Here is a 16,289-nt window from a genome sequence, read left to right on the forward strand (position 1 = left end):
GGCGACTGTCGCCGAATATCGGCGGCTGGTGGCCCAGGAGGAGGGGGACACGCAGTCGACCACAACATCGACCGGTACAGGTGCATCCTCCTCCGCACTCCCTGGGTCAGCCAGTCAGCGCAGCAGGTCTCCAGCGGTACGGAGCCGGGGTACTGCAGCTACCCGCCACTGCCGAGCAGCAAAAAAATCAGCTGGCCCCCACAGCAGTACCAAAAAAAGCTTGCACCGCCTTTCACTCAGGGTGTCCTACCTCGAGCAGGAGCTGCTCAACACCAAAACCCTGCTCGAGACCCTCCGCAAGGAGCATGCAGACCTGGCCCGAAAAGTCAACAGAAGCCAGCAGTAGGAGGAGACTGTCCCTTGCCCCTTTTTTAAAGACTTCTGGGGGGTGGGAATTGGGAGTTGGGTTTTTTGGACTTTTCACGGACATTCGTTGGGGTTAGCGATGGGGGTGGGTTGGGTCTTGTGGGAGATTATTTATGTTAGGGATATAAATATACTTAAAACTTTATCTTAGCATACGTGTTTTTTACTGCTTTTGAGTCTGGTGGGTGGGGGTTTAACAGAAAGTTTGTTTTCCTGAAACGTAAGTGGCATCTTGATTCAAGTTGTGTAAGTAATTACTAATTGCCCAAATGTTTTCAAAACTAAGTGCCTCTCACAGAGTAAGTGAATTCAAAAGTCCTAGGAATTTACTAGTACTACTGTCAGTCTCTCGTCTCTCCTAATACTCCATTATACTACCTCCCCCAAACGCTTATCTTACCTGTAATTTGTGTTTGGAAATAGGGCTAGGCACAGGGCTGGCTGCACGGGAAATGGCGATTAGGGTTGGCAATCCTGGGCGGATGAAATGTCATCATTGCGGTGGTACTAGTGGTGTTACACAGTGGCAGTTGCAGCATATGAAAAAAAAGAAAATGAAACCTTATTTGTCCTTACCGTAGCATTAGAACAGTACGATAGAGAATATAGCAGGTGACAGTACACTAGAACAGTGCCACAATGTAGCCTAACAAATGGTAAAGTATTGAAAGTATAACTAGTACTTGCGTTGAATTTCTTTGACATTGGCTAGTACTACAAGACATAGTACTGAAGGTGAAGGACACAGCAGCGTAATAATTTGCCACGTCAAGGAGGAGGATGTTCTTGATGACCAATCAAGTTGATGGCGCACATGAAAATCTGCTTTCATTTGCCAATAGTGACACTGTGTCAAGCTGAGTAAGAATATATCCTCGGATTCCTTCACCAGCCTGTTGCTATGACCTTATCCTCCCCAGCAAGTGTGTGGAATTATTGCTGTCATTTAGTCACACATCAATCAAAACCACACAGCCCGGGGGAAGAGGGTTAGGGTTTGGAAAATGGATGGGAATGGGGGTTTTTGGGAAAGTTTTGTTGAGAGAAGAAAAACAAGCATTTACAATGCAATGGTTTCGCCTTTGGAAAAGTTAGACCTATTGGCATTGTAAATGACAAAATTTGTATTTATGTGTTGGTTTTGAAAACAGATAAATAAATGGCATTGTCATTTACATTGCCATTAGCTTAATCTCTGCAGTTACTCTGCAGTCACTAGCACTCCATAGCACTCCCTAGTCACTCTGCACTCCCTAGCACTCCCTAGTCACTCTGCACTCCCTAGCCCTCCCTAGTCAATCTGCACTCCCTAGCACTCTGCACTCCCTAGCACTCTGCACTCCCTAGCACTCCCTAGTCACTCTGCACTCCCTAGCACTCTGCAGTCACTCTGCACTCCCTAGCACTCTGCAGTCACTCTGCACTCCCTAGCACTCTGCAGTCACTCTGCAGTCACTCTGCACTCCCTAGCACTCCCTAGTCACTCTGCACTCCCTAGCACTCTGCAGTCACTCTGCACTCCCTAGCACTCTGCAGTCACTCTGTACTCCCTAGCACTCTGCAGTCCGTTTATATTAAAATTATTCAGATAAAACACGATTCTTTATCTTTTCCGGGCGGCGTTCCAAACCAAAACAGTTATGTAAACAATTTTTACAGTTAATTAAAATCGCAGTTTTAAAAATCAGTTGATATAGCAGAGACTAAAATTGATAACACTTTATACATGTAAGATAATCACGATATTCAATTCCGTCATTAAGGAACTAGAGCTCAAATCGAAGGGAAAATAAATCCCACTTATTGTACCCCGCGCTCTATTTAAGGTACTGCCACCCACCAGGAAGTTCGGCGTTTGATGGCCCCGCAAGTTACAACTATTATCCCAAAACTGTGCTTTAAATACAGCGTATTTTAGCCCGTTTCGGGTTGAAACAACGAATAGTGTAAATTTAATGTCAATATGGCTTTAGATCATCTTACATGTTGGCTCCTAGGAGACGGGTTCTGGGCTCAGCCTGGAGATGTAGCTTCGCCATTCACTCTGTTATTTATTACAGTGCAGCGCTGAGCTGGAGGGGGGCATTCTCCCCGCCCCCACTGCCCGGACTCTACAATTACAACCCGATTGTAAACAATGTGCAGAGATCCTATGCAGCTGAACTCTTTAACCGCAGAGTCCCCACGGCAGATGAACTAAGGAAGTAATACAATGTTGCATCTCTGCTGACGCCACCCTCCTCCTGCTTACCAGCACGTGCACGCACAACCAAATATAACGGGTAGAATATATATATATTTTTTCTTTGCAGCAAAGCCGTGATTTCTCGATGAGAATTCACAGAAGCGGCAAACACCACCCAAATGAGGCAGTTTCGAGTGGAGCTATAAAGCACACATCACCATACCAGGACTTCGCAGCACTCTATGCAACGCTCTCAGTAAAGTCGATCTGGGGAAGCCTTCCTGGACATACAGTTGCTGTGGGGCACGCCTTCCACACACGGACTGGAGGGGAGGGGCACAGACTTTGTTAGAACAATTGTGCAATTTCTCACATAAATTGGTTAAAAAAAGCACTGAAGGGCTGGCAGCTGAGGAAGTGGCATGCGCCGTGTGTGTGTACAGTGAGCTGATACCGGCGGCAGCCGGATTTTTGCAGGCAACAACAAATGTGAGGGGGCATGACTGCAATGAATAAAAGCATAAAGATGGGAAGAAAAAAAACAGTCATTTACTACTTGGACGGCATCTGAAGGAAATACCAGACTAAGTGTCATAAAATAATAAAACAAAAACAATGGCACGTCCCTGGAAGTCACAGGAGGGAATTAGAGTAACATGAGGTAAATTGGAAAACAACAGTTCAATTGATGGTAGAAGTAGGGAAATAAATAAATGAGGACTAAGATGTCCGGAAAAGCACAAGTGTTTTACAGTATTATACAGCCGGCTAGAGTGAGGATGCGGACGGAGTTGCCATGGGGAGGAGGAGACGCCAGCACAGCCCGTCCTGCTCCGCAGCGCGCAACCCTCTGGCGGGATGCAGAGCAGCAGCAGATTCTCCGTCTCCGATCCCGCCGGCCGTCGTCTCTTTAATGTAATAATATATACACACACAATCACAGCAATGTGGTAGCGGAGGAGAAGGGTAGGTGGGAGAGGGAAACAGGCAAAGAGAGTGAAAAGAGGGTTGAAAAAGAAACAAGGACGCACTCACCTGGACATCTTCCGGCGGCAAATGATAAAAACATGGCGTCCAAAAAAAAAAATAGGAACCGCCCACCACCGCAATGACGTTGTCAAAGGGGCAGGATAAAAAAAAAAAATAGGAACCGCCCACCACCGCAATGACGTTGTCAAAGGGGCAGGATGAGAAAAAATCGCCGGGAACGCCCACCAATCGCCTCGCTGAAAGTCGGACGCCTCTCTCTTCCAATGGCTAGCCTCCATTTATGGAGCTAGCCAATGGAACAGAGAGGCGGGACTTTTGTCCATACTGGTAAACAAAAGTTTTCGCCTTGCGCGAAAGTCTGCTACGCAGCTTTCGGCGAGACGAAACCTAAAAAAGCACAACATGGACAAACAATAATTGAAGATAAACAAATCTTTTGGTACAAAGCTATCCATAAATCTTTTAAGTGACATAAAGGAAGTGCATGCACTACTGCATGCATGGTTACTGAAAAGTAAGTAGTACTTTCAACAACCGTGAATGAAAGAATGCGACAGTACAGGGCTGCAGTAATAATTATGCGTTTTCACTTGCCTATCTCTGCACTCAGAGAAACACTTCATACATTAAATTAGGTTTGAAAAATAGTAGAAGTAAAACCTATACAATGGCTGTAGGGATGAATTTAGATGCAGAGATCAAAGAAATGCAGAGTCACACTCATAGAAGTTCACAGCAATAACATTACTTAAAAGATAATTAGAAAAGAACGGATACTGTATCTGTATGTTGTTGTAGTTGTCCTGTTGAATTTGGTAAGTTGCATGCATCCAACCATTCCTCTTATTAGCGGGACTCCTCCATTCCATCTGACGCTCCGTCCATCAATGTTGGTGACCAGAAGACACCCTGTCCACTGCCTGCCTGGCGGATGCTGAATTGCGGCTCGCTAATGTGAAGCCTGACTTCATCCTTTTTTTCCCATTGCACAGACTGAAACCTGGCCTGTAATTATTGATGGAAAAACAGGAAGTGATATTAGAACACCACTGACAAATAAATATAAGGTATGTCCGCTGTGTAGTGCAAAAAGTCACACTTTGAGTTTCCTAATAGACAGTACAATATTTTTGAAAGTGCGTACTCTGTCTGAGTCTCCTTTTGAAGGATAAATAAGTATGGGCGAATTAATTTAGCGGATCTTTTCCCTCAAGCTAGGTGTACTGTAAACTGTGTTTTAGAACAAAATAAGACCTTCCCAGCAGTGCTCCCAGACCCTTACTAAACCCAGTTGCAAAAATGTAGAAGACCCCCAATCAGATCTCCAAAAACGAGGCCTAGTAGAAAATGGTGACAAAACGTACTTTGAAAGTAAAGTAGGCCCAAATCCCCCCTTACCCACCATGGATTGTATTCAAACCACTTGCAAGCAAGCAAAAGTATCCATACCCAGCATTGCTCCATGACTCGCAAACCCCCTCACAAACACCAGGAACGCCCACAAACAGCCCCCCGAAAACAGTAGAATGAGCGAAATCTCAGAAAATGCAAAAACTTTTTCCCCAGGGAATGTCTCCAAAACACTTTCTTTCGGGTATTAGACCTTCCCAGCAATGGCCCCAGAACTGTCAACCCGGGCAAAAACAAGTTTCACCCCCCCAAAAAGCCGAAAAGCAAAACTGGGAAAAGCCACACTTAGGAAACTTTGGGCCTACCTGGAATGCAGTCCAAATGCGCTCTGCAGCTAGGCCCCAACTCCCCTTTTCCACCATGGATTTCCTGTAAAACAAATGCAATCAACATTAGAATGTGCCAGCAGTGCTCACAGACCCCAAAACCCACTCCCAACAACCTAAAAGCCCCCCAAACAGCACCCCAAAGACAGGCAAGTGATCAAAAGCGTGAAACGTTTTTCTGCTCCAATTTTCCCCAAACCACTTTTATCCGGTATTAGACCTTCAGAGGAATGCCCCAGACCCGTCAACTCACCCACAAAGAAGTAGAACACCCCCACAAGTGCAGAGTCTTTCTTCAATGGGCGTAATCCAGCCTTCTGCTTTGAGGGAAATAGGAGTCTGGAGGAGGAGGATAGAGGAGCATGTTCTTGTGAACTTGTGAACCTGAGGAATGCAGACTGCGGCACCTTCAAATCAATAAGCAAATAAGTGAAGACAGTTCTGCTGATGGGCTTGTTTTGTGATTAGGTGATTAAAGTTTTTTTTATAGATTTTGCAAAACAAAGAAAGACAGACACACAGGAATAAAAGTGAATAAGGATGAAAAAGAAAGTTAGTGATTCATTGACTCATTTTCAGGGCTCGGTGTCAGGGAATAAGAGATCGTCCTCAAACTGCGAATTCAGACGGGAGTAGGTCAGCGTCAGTTAACAGAGAAGAACGTCCCTCATCTAAGTTGGTGTCCTCCTCGTCTTCTTCCTGCGTGCATTCTCGTATTTTGTAATCTGGTGGTATGAGGTGCTGATTCATCTTAATCATTGTTAACCTCTCCACATTTTTGGGCGAGAGGCGGGTCCTTTTGGAAGTTACAATGCCACCAGCAGCACTGAAAACACGTTCAGAAGACACGCTTGCGAGTGAGCAAGACAAGTAATTTATAGCCAGGTTGGTGATCTCTGGCCACACATCTTTTTTCCCATGCCAATACGCCAATGGGTCATCATGAACATAGACCTCTGTTGAGTCATTCAGATAGTCCATCACCATCGACTCAAGGTTTGTGGTAAATAAATAAATAATACCTCTATTTTTGACTAGATATAACAATAACAGATAGCTCAATAAATAAGAGTCAAGATTCGAGGTAGTAGGAGTTTGCAGGTTTTAATACAGCATAAAGGACAAGAACAGGACAACCTGCACGGGCAAGATCTGGGATGGCTAGCCAACAGGGGGGCCCCGACAGCTGTCGGGCAGGATCTGGAATGAGCGCGCTGGCTTTTAATAACAATACACAAGTATATATACTAAAACAATTGCATTACAGTACATACAGTAGGTGTGACAGTGGGTGGAGTTAGCAACAGTCGCGAAAGATAAGGATGAAAGTAGGTGTAACAAGAGGCGTGAACATAGACATGTGATGTAAACGTAACGGAATATGTCATAAATGGGGCGGAAACATGGAGGGGGCTACCTAAGGAGCCGGGACCTCTAACCTAGTGGTGCGCGCAAACTGACGATGACGTGTTACTAAGGAGAAGCTGGGGGCTATGACTTCTGAGCTAGAAGGAGAGACGAAAGTCTGGAGAGTCAGAGCGACATGTACCTAAACACTATCTAGTATCTGATGTTTAGAGAACATGTTGATAGAATCCAAAAGTTATCAGGGCAAGGCTAACAGACACTTAGACTGGTGCATGCATTATTCTACATGTAGTGTGTGTTGAGGAATATTAAATGACCATAAATACAGTATTTCTCTTACATGGAGACGTAAAGGCTAGACGATGACTGAAACTATTGATGCGATTCAGTAGCTTAGGAATGCAGAGAAGGAGAGCTGGACTGATAACTGGAATCATAACATACTCTTGGCAGACTGGCAGGCAGAGCCAGGCCGAGCCGGGCACTGTGAGGCAGGAAGTAAGTGAAGGGTCAGGGATACAGGTGGGGGCTGTATCGCTCCTCAGCGAGGGTTCAGGAGACAGGAGCTGAATCTGAGTCCGGGCCCTTTTGAGGCCTAGAAACGGGGACTTTTCAATGAAATAACGTGCACACTGCAGAAACGTGGCAACGTAGCTTTACATAGGCCTAATACTCGTAGCTTTCACGAGAACTGGAAACTGGCATACTAGAGATGGACACAACTGTAATTGCGTCTTTAATCGATCATGGGGAATACATATGCATATTAATCATGCACATACACTACGTTTCCCTCAGGAAACATCAATATTCATGATACCATCTATCATTTCATACAGTATCATTTGCTCGTCTTGAATTTTCTTGGAACGGGATCTAGGACGGGACTTGGGACTAGGAATACAAGAGGTAGCACAAATGCCGCAAATCGCAGGGCCACATTGTATACAGAGGCAGCAACTGAATATGATCGCTACTGTAATACCTAGAAATGACAATATTTTCCATCCCCAGGCAGAAATAATACTCCAAAACCAACCGGACCATGTCCAGGTGCCTGGATCCTGGTGTAACTGATGGGCAATTTTATGAAGTCTGGTTATAGCTGAATAAACAGACGGCGCGTTATTAGGAATGAAAATGCAGCAACTAGATCCGATGACTCTACATGCTCCTCCTCTATCGGCCAGTATGACGTCAAGAACGAGACGATTTTGGAGCACGACAAATCTCATAGCAGATTGCTCTTCGGTTAAGTTACCTAGGGCAGAAGCAGTCTCATTCACTACTGCTTCAAGAGTTCTTGTTAACCTACGGATTAACTTACTATTCTGGATAGGTCCTATAAAGAAAAAGAAACCTCTATTGAAGTCTGTATACTGTTCTAGAGCAGTTTCAGTTTGATCGACAATCGGGGACTCAATCTCCCTTCTATGTCTAATGTGTACTAGATGTGTGTTTCTGTGATAATCAGATGGGGCTAGGAAAACTGGTGGCAGTAGGAAGGCAATGTAACAGGTTCCCTCCCAATCGAGGGGCAGACGAACATATGCGGTCTGACCACAAACAAAATAAGAATGACGTGAAGCTTTGAAAATAGATTTCCCACTGTCACTATACTCGACAATAGTAGTACAATCACTATGTCCTACATGTACGGAACCATTATTTCTGACACATAATTCGCCTTTGACTGGTAGTACTGAAATAGCAGGTAAGTCTGGAGTAGGATCAGACTGAACATTCAGGACCATAAAATTCGAAGAATAATTACCCAAATTATAAACTTCATTTTCTAGATCTAACCCGGTTCTGTGGGGAAGACCTTGCTTGTCTGGAAAACATGTACTGTTCAGAAGGGACATATCATTTGAGGATGACGTTAACATGGACCATGCTCCACATGAGCCATTATGTGAAAACGGATAAGGAAACAGTGGCAGAACTCCCTTTTGTGTCTGGAAAGGGGGGAGTCGACCACACACCCAACAATTTGTGGCATTGCTGGTCTGGTGTGAATAATGTAACATACGGATAAACGTATTGTTGCGCATAGCAAGACGATAGGATAGTTCGTGAGGAGGCAGATCACTAAACGTGTGCTCTACTGTAGCATTAGAATACTTATTTACATGAGAAATTGGAAAACATAAATGCAATGCATAACTCGTGCAGGTAACCATCAGGCTGAGAAACAATATAAAACTTAGAAAAACAATACATCGGATAGAGTTTTGACTAACTCTCTCACTATGGGGGTCTATTTCATACATGTCAGATACCTGTCTAACCGTTTCACCTAGGGGAGGACTTAGACAATCAAACTGGCTGACTTATTTTACTAGACCGGAGCTTCTTTTTATACTCCTGCTGCGGAGTTTCCTCTAACAGGGGAGGCTTGGTATCAATGTCATTTGCGGGACAGTCCTTGAGAATAGTATTTTGGCAGTCTTTAGGTAAAATGCAATCCTTGGCAAAAGTTTTAGGTTTTAGTCCATGAAATTTCTTGACGTGAGACAGATGGACCCACCCCTTACGGCCCTCCAACTTCACGGCCGTACGGGTGGTCAGAAGGACTTGCTTCGGTTCCTTCCAGCGAGGCTCCAGCGGACTTGAACGATCGAAATTCCGGACAAGCACTAGACTTCCTGGAACGATTTCATGCCGTTTCACCTCGGTATTGTCTGGAAATGCGGCGGCAACCTGTGAACGACAAGAGTGTAGGGCAGACATCAAGGAAGCTAGGTAATCTGTCAGCATATTACTGGAAACATCTGTAATACTTCGGGGTCTGGGTGTACCCCAAACGTTCGGGGGACGGCCGAATACGACCTCATAAGGGGACAGACCTGATCTGGAATGTGCGACCATGCGCATATAGAACAGAGCGACTGGCAGGGCAACTAACCAGTCTACACCTTTTTCTTGGCAGATATTGGCAATGCGGATTTTCAAGGTTTGATTATGTCTCTCTACGAGACCGGCTGCTTCTGGATGGCGTACACAATGGAACTTCCACTGGTACCCTAACAAAAGGGAAACGTGCTTCATTAATTCAGATGAGAAGGGCTGGCCGTTATCAGAATATACGACCCTTGGGAGTCCATAACGGGGGAAATATTCACGAACCAGCTGCTTGGCAGTGGTCGCGGCTGTGTAATCTGGGACTGGATATGCTTCTGTCCACCTGGACAAAGCGCATACAACTACAAGGACATACTTGAAACCTCGACATCGCTCCATCTGAATATAATCCATCTGGAGGACTTCAAAAGGGTGGTCAGGGGGTTGGAACCCACCTTGTTCCACCGGGACACTTTTACCTGGATTGAACTGACAACATATCATACAAGTACGGACTTTCTGCTTGGCTGCAGCTCGTAAATGCTTGTTAAACCAAATGTTCTGGATACTGTCTAACATGGCTTTTTCTCCTAAGTGTGCAGGACTATGTGCGGTATTGATAATGACTTGAACCATTGAGTCGGGGAGAAACCATGTGGCTCTACCCTTCGTCAACCATCCCTGATCTGTCTGGACCCCTCCTTGTTCGGACCATTTCTTAATTTCTTCGGGAGTAGCATGTAACTGGATATCTATGACATCTTGAGTAGGGTCCTTAACTGTCATACAAGTAGTCTGTTCTAGAGTGGATGTCAGTGTCTTGTTAACTGGTATGTCTGGAGTCTGAGCTGTAAGCTTGGCTGTTCGGTCTGCTAGATCATTACCTTGGGAAATAATGTCTGTAACTTTCGTATGTGCTTTGCACTTCATGATAGCGATAGATGTCGGTAAATGTATTGCATCTAACAGAGCTTGAATAAGGAAACCATGCTGAATCTTGGTTCCATGAGAAGTCATGAAACCTCTCTCCTGCCAGAGCACTCCAAAGTCGTGTACAACTCCGAATGCGTAGCGTGAATCTGTGTAAATATTAACTTTCAGGTTCTTGGCACGTATGCAGGCTTGAGTCAGAGCAACTAGCTCTGCTGCTTGAGCAGACAGGGTGTCAATACGGTGTGTTTCAATAACTTCAGTGTCAGTGGTCACTGCATACGCGGCTACTAGTTCTCCTGTACTCGTTCTCATACATGAACCATCCACATAAAGTGTCAGGTCGGGATCTGGTAATGGAATATCTGTCAGATCTTGTCTTGGCTTAGTCATAGTGTTAACAACTTCCACACAGTCATGTGTGGCAGGATTTGAAGTAACTGACGGTAACAGTGTAGCAGGATTTAGAACGTTGCAGCGTCTGATTTCTATGTGTGGCTGGAACAGTGTCAGTTCATAACCTGTTAAACGTGCAATTGTCAAGTGCTGAGTCTGTGTTCGGTTTAAAAGAACTTCCACGGAGTGTGGAACTTGTACTGTCAGGGAATGTCCTAATACTATGGAATCACTTTGTCTAATAGCTAGTGCTGTGGCTGCAACTGACTTGAGGCACGCAGGCAGAGCCTGGGCTACTGGATCTAGTGTGCTCGAAAAATAAGCACAGGGCTTGTATTGTCCGGTTTGATCTTGTGTAAGAACAGATAATGCTGTACCATCACGTTCTGTGACAAAAAGTGTAAAAGGTTTATTGTAGTTCGGTGTAGCTAGGACAGGAGCTTGGCATAACGCTTTCTTTAACTCATTGAAACTAAGTGTATGTTCAGATGTCCAAGGGAGGACAGTCGATACGGCTGCCTCCTGTGTCGTTAACTGTATCAGTGGTTTAGCTAGAAATGCATACTGAGGAATCCATTGTCTGCAATAAGAAGTAAGGCCGATAAAAGCACGTACCTCCTTCTGTGTCATGGGCTGAGGGAGACTCGCTATTAACTGGATACGATCGGGTGTCAACTGCCTACCCCACTTGGACAGCAAGTGGCCTAAGTAGATCACTTGCTGGACACAGAATTGAAGCTTTGAAGGAGACACCTTGTGCCCCATCTCGGCTAGGAAATACAGGACTGTAAGCGATGCTCGCTCGCAAGCATGTTCAGAACGGGCTGTGATCAGTAGATCATCGACATACTGGAGCAGGGCAGTGTCAGTTGGCATGTGAATATTGTCTAGTTGTCTCTTAAGTGCTTGACTGTAAATGCTAGGACTTTCTGTGAAACCTTGAGGAGCTCGTGTAAATTTATAGCTCCTTCCATTTAAACAAAAACCGAAAAGGTACTGGCTGTCTGGATGAATGGGGACACTGAAAAATGCGTTTTTGAGGTCTATGACTGTGAAAAATGTAGCCTCAGAATCAATGGCTGTCAATAGAGATGAGATATCTGGGACAACTGGATACTGGGGGATGATACATTTATTGAGTTCTCGAAGGTCAATCACTAATCGATATACTGGGGGTGCTTTTGGATCAGTACGTTTCATGACTGGAATGATAGGAGAATTACATACATTGGAGTCAGTTTCTACAACTACTCCTTGAGCAATGAGCTCGTCAATAATTTTGGATAAGGCTGCTACAGCCTCAGGTGGCAATCTGTACTGTCTGATTCGTGGTAACACTACACCTTGCTTGAGAGTCACACGATGGGGTGTGATTTGCATGAAGCCAACATCAGTTGGACCTTGCGCCCATAGATGCTGCGGAACATTAGACAATCTCGGATCAAAATCTCGTAAAACATAGTGACCCTTGAAGTCACGTAAAAACAAACGTATTCCCTCTGGGGAACAGCAAATAACTGCACCTAATTCTTTCAGTGTCTTAATACCTAACAAATTTTCTGGACAGGACTTCGTAAGCAGTAGATCAGTAGTTCGGGACAATGGACCTACTTCAAGAGTAACTGGCTTTGATATCTCGTTTACAATAGGCTTTCCTGAAAATCCAAGGGAAACATTTCTAGAGCCTGAGAGCGGAGCCCCTGGAACCTCGTCGTGACTAATGGTCGTCCTACTTGCCCCTGTATCAATCAAAAACTTTCTGTCTTTCCCTAATACTTGACTATGAACATAGGGACCTTCTTGATCTACAGGAATCTCGATGAGAGGCAAGCCTACCTCCCTCTCTAGGCTGTTTCATGAATACGCTTGATACTCTGGATACTCTGTCTGTGCATACTGGTACATCTGCTGTGTAACATGCTGTGTTGCAGCGATGGGCTGCGGTGCTGGAACTGTCTGTTGTGCATTCTGTGGCTGAGAAGTCTGTGAAACTTGTTCTTGTCTAGGCGGACGTGGTCTTTCTTTAGTTTTACCAGTGGCTATGTTGTGTTTCAGAACTGCACACTCCTTTATAAAATGACCTGGCTGTTTACAGTAATTGCATGTCCCTTTAACGGGAGCTGCAGGATGACTGGCTTGATTCGGACCCCTCTTCTGACTGCCTTGAGGAACAGATTGTGCAACTAGTACTTTCATTTTCGTGTCTTTCATACGTCTTCTCTCGTGTTCTTGCTCTTCTCTGATTCTATTCTGGTGATACTGGAGCATCTGTAACATCTGGGACGGAGTACTAGCTTGCCATGTACTTTCGACTTTCAAAACTCGATTCTTAACTTGTGGACTTGAATTCTCGACTAATTTAGTAACAAAAAGATGAGGGTATGACTCGCTACTCGTCTTCAAACCACTGTTTATTATAAAGCATTTCTCAAATCTGGAATAAAAATCACTAGTGTCTTCGTCTTGTTTCTGTTTACAGGCTGAGATTGCATCCCAGTCTTCCTTTTTAGTGGCTAATAATCTAGGCAAAACTTGTATCAATAATTCTGGTAATTCTTTACATTTATCTCCAAGACCGGTACCTGGTACTCGTATCTTATCTTCAGCTTCTAGAGCTGTCCAATCGATCTTTTTCTCTCCCACCTCCCAATCCTTTTCCTTGAGTTTTTCATATATGCCCGCGGGCAACAGGACTTTTAGCATTTTAATAATATCTAGATACGTGTATTCTCCCATACGGAGCATGTCTTTTAATTCTCGGTGGAACCCTGCTGGATCTTTGTCGTGACAGGGAATTAATTTCTTCATCTCTAAGAGTTCCATCTTGGTAACTGGGGTGTAAACAAATACTCGTTGCATTTCACCATCTGGTGTCCTAACTGGGTGTACTTCTCGTAACGGATGCTGCCTGTCTATGTAAAACGGTTTACTTTCTGGAGGTGAGACATGAACAAAATGCGGGTTCAAAAACGTTCTGTATTTGTGGCGCTGTTCTAGAATGACACTAATTAAATCGGTACCTAAACCTTTCCATCTATACTGGAGTAACTCGTTCAGGACATCATGTAACGGACCTGGATCAGAATGTTGACCCTCATACAGCGTAATGAGGTGCTGGATCATATACATACCCACCAGTCGCTGCTCGGCTGGGGGCAATTTCAGAAACATTTGTGCCACTATTTCGTCTGGAAAAGTGGTAGAATCAGTAATCCATTGGACTGCTGATCGGGCTAGTTCTTGTTCATGCATGGTACTTAATTCACTATAACCGATTCGTGATTTCAGAATTTGATCGGTAGCTTGAAATACTTGTTCTAGGGAACCTTGTTCTGGTGCTGGAAGATGAAAGACTTTCTTGTGTTCTAGGCGTAAATGTCGGTCTGGAATTCTAGATTTACCTACATACGCTATTCTGGCGGTATTCTCGTCGTCTACCTCTTCAGTAGAAGAGTCATTTTCTTTCTCGCTTACTTGTGCTTCTTTGCGTTGTTCGTGTAACCTTATTATTTCTTTACGTATTTTCTTGTACATATTCTCTATACTATTGAGTGTCTTGTGCTTACCCTCGGCTATATTATCACTCCACTTTGTCAGAATTCTCATTTCGGTCGGATCTTTAGTCGGGGAATCTTGTTCCCGTATTAAACAATTGATCAGAAACTTTAATAACATGAACTGGATCTCAGCTTTCCTGAGAGACATGACTTCACCAATACTTTCTGGATCTTGTCCTGTACGAATGAAACGATACATTCTGTCTAGATCTTCTTTCATATTCGGTAGGGTGACCAAATACTCGGACACCTGCCTTATACGTACGGAATATATAACCATACTATCCTCGCCTGGGACTGGATCATAACAGCATTCAGTAAGAAGTCGCCTGATTTCTGCAATGGACTTATATTTAGGCGTACGCTGTAACGCACGTTCATGTAACTCGACTGCTCCTAAACGTCTACTTGGCGGCGGGGTACCAGGAGGACCTCCTCCCGCGGCCCCTATACTGGAATCGTCGACTGATACTCTTCGTGCTGGCAGAGTGACTGATGTGGCGGGAATTTGTACTACGGGCTGGACCGGGGGTACCGTAGCAGGTACTGCAACAGGTGCCCCGGTGACTGGAGGAGCAGGATTTACATTATTTACAGGAGCTGGTGGAACAGGATTTGCATATTCTGGGACTGTGTCGTCCAAATAGGACGAGAGAAAAATATCAGCTGCGGTCGGTTTGTGACGTAGCTTGGTCGGAACTAAGGGTGGCGGAAAATTACTGGATGCCTCCGGGGTTGCTTTTGGCAAGCCCTCGGCAAGAAGAGGGTACATACCCTTAATAAGGGCATTTCTCTGTCTGTCTGACTGTTCGGTTTTAACTCGTTCACCTATTTCGATTAATTCCCTTTCTTGGGCTCTTTCTAAGGATTCTCTACTTAATTCTGACTTTCTGATTTCTTTTTCGGTTCTTTTATGAGATTCTTTGCGCCATAACTCGATGGCATCTTTCTGTGACTGTCTGGCTTTCTTTTTCCATAATACTTCTTCTACTCGCATGATGCACTCGGCATCCCATGTACCCGATACGGGCCATCTGTACTTTTCTTCTAACTGTTTGGTGTACTCCACCCATAAATCTAGATATAATATGGCACTTATGCCATGCTTTTGATACATAAAATGACCTGGACTGTCCCTAGGCGGGACAGGAACTGCTTCTTCTAACAGACCTTTTCTAGTTTTTAACTGACGTAGTTTTGAGAGCAGCGGCATGACTGAACTGTAGTCTAGACACAATACAATACACAATGAACACGATAATTACACCACTTTCATACCACGACATTGAAATACATGAATGACATTTAAATTAACAGTTTTAACAAAATACTACCTGGAATACTGAAAACAGAATACATGAATTTCTCGAGAACAGAACGGACTAGAACAGAAACTAGATGCACTGCTAAAACAGTACGAAACTTACCGGTCTCATAAAGAGACACGTCAGGACCCGCATCCACCTAAGTGGACACTTCGTGTTGGATCTGCGTACCCAAACCCACGGACCAGAGACAATGCAATTGACCCTGTCTATATACTACCCCAGCAACGGTACTCACCGGGCAGCAAGAACGGAAGGCCTCGGACTGGACTGGACTGCTACGACGCCGAACGGACGAACTTCGGACTTCTGTTACGGGTGGGCCTCCGGATACCTCGGACCTTGGACTCTCGGCTTGGGCTCTGGTCGGGACTCGCCGCGTTCCTCCACCGCCTCGTCTGGATGCTGGACCGCAACCTCCGTCTCCTCCGTGGGCCTGAGGGATACTTGAAGCAGAAATATCTGCACGTGCACGGTATGGTTCCGTCACGGCTGCAGAGGATCAGGGGGCTTGCGTGGCTTCTCCGGCGCGTGGGGAAAGGGCAAGTCCCTATTCGGGCGCCATTATGTGGTAAATAAATAAATAATACCT

Source organism: Lissotriton helveticus, chromosome 2_1 (assembly GCF_964261635.1).
Source record: "Lissotriton helveticus chromosome 2_1, aLisHel1.1, whole genome shotgun sequence".
Classification (NCBI taxonomy): Eukaryota; Metazoa; Chordata; class Amphibia; order Caudata; family Salamandridae; genus Lissotriton; species Lissotriton helveticus.